Below are 1,347 nucleotides of genomic sequence, written 5' to 3' on the forward strand. Positions count from 1 at the left end.
TAGAACTTGACCAAAACAGAATCACTTCTGAACATGGAGGAACCTGAGCAGGTAAACAATGAAGAGAGAGACTGTCCACTCAACTGAAACTTCTTATTTCCTCATCCTGTGTATTTCTATTATAACTTTTAATGCACACTCAGAGATATGTGATTGATGCACAATGATTGGCTCAAACCTTTATAGGCCATCTTTCCATCGGAACGGAGGAGTGTTGTGCTCGACTCATCAGGCAACGCTGCCTCCAAAGTCAAACAGTGTGGACTCCACAAGGTAACAGCTGTGTTATATAATGTCTGCTATTGTATGTCCCGTTTTCAAGGCCGAGCTCATTTTCTCTTAGTGTATAGAATAATAATTTACTTTGTGTCTACTTTGTCGGTCGTTCATGAGACTGAAAGGGTGAACGGTGTCCAGGTGCACAGCCAACACAATGACACACAGCCTACAAAGAGATGCCCCCCTCCTGTGGAATATGTGTCTTGAAAGTGAGATGATTTACCTGTATTTCTGAATGATTGCATATTACTTTAAATATGAAGCAGAGATTGAACAGGTTTTTTTTTTAGTTCAAATTTAAAATATGGATTTAAACTCAAAGTCATTTTGATAAAGTTGTACTGGGCAAGTGTTTTTGACCATTACTTCATTGAAAAATATTCTTAGTAAGCTGAGAGAGTCCTGGCAGAGGAGTCTCCAGTCTTTGTCAGTTCAGCCAAGGCAGTGGAGGCCTACAGCAGGGAGGTGGCTGTGACACCACTACATGACACTGGTATGTTTACACTTTGGAAACTTATTTCTGTTAACACCACAAGGATTTTAAAGATCCTAAATAAGGTGAATAAGATATAGTATGCCACACTCCAGGAGAGCTGTAAGACACATAAAGACTGTGGCACAGTCAAAGGCCTTGGGCAGGACTTGTTGATGCATTACATTCCTTTCAAATCAGCGGCCAAATGACACTAACACTGCATTATGTAATAACTCAATACAATGTTATTAAATGTCACTTTATTATGTAATTACAAACAGCCACAGATAAATATGTAATACATTTCCCCTCATTTTGTAGCAGCTAAAAGCATCTGTAAACTGTGTGATTTTGAGTCCTGATTCCAAAGTTAGGAGGATTTTGCTGCTTTCAAGATGGACAGGGAGTCTGTTTCAGAGATGCTGCAGAGTAAATAAAGTTGGCCTCACCAAGTTCAGCTGTTGCACTGGTTCTACTAGCAGCCCACTTCTAATGGACCTCAGAGGCCTGGCAGGAGTGTACTCCTGAAACATGTCTAATGTGTTTGTACTGATTTATAAACAAGCAGCATCTTCTTATATTCACTTCTGGCA

This window comes from Seriola lalandi, unplaced genomic scaffold, assembly GCF_002814215.2.
Source record: "Seriola lalandi dorsalis isolate HSWRI2012SDOR001 ecotype SW California unplaced genomic scaffold, Sedor1 jcf7180002054970, whole genome shotgun sequence".
Lineage (NCBI taxonomy): Eukaryota > Metazoa > Chordata > Actinopteri > Carangiformes > Carangidae > Seriola > Seriola lalandi.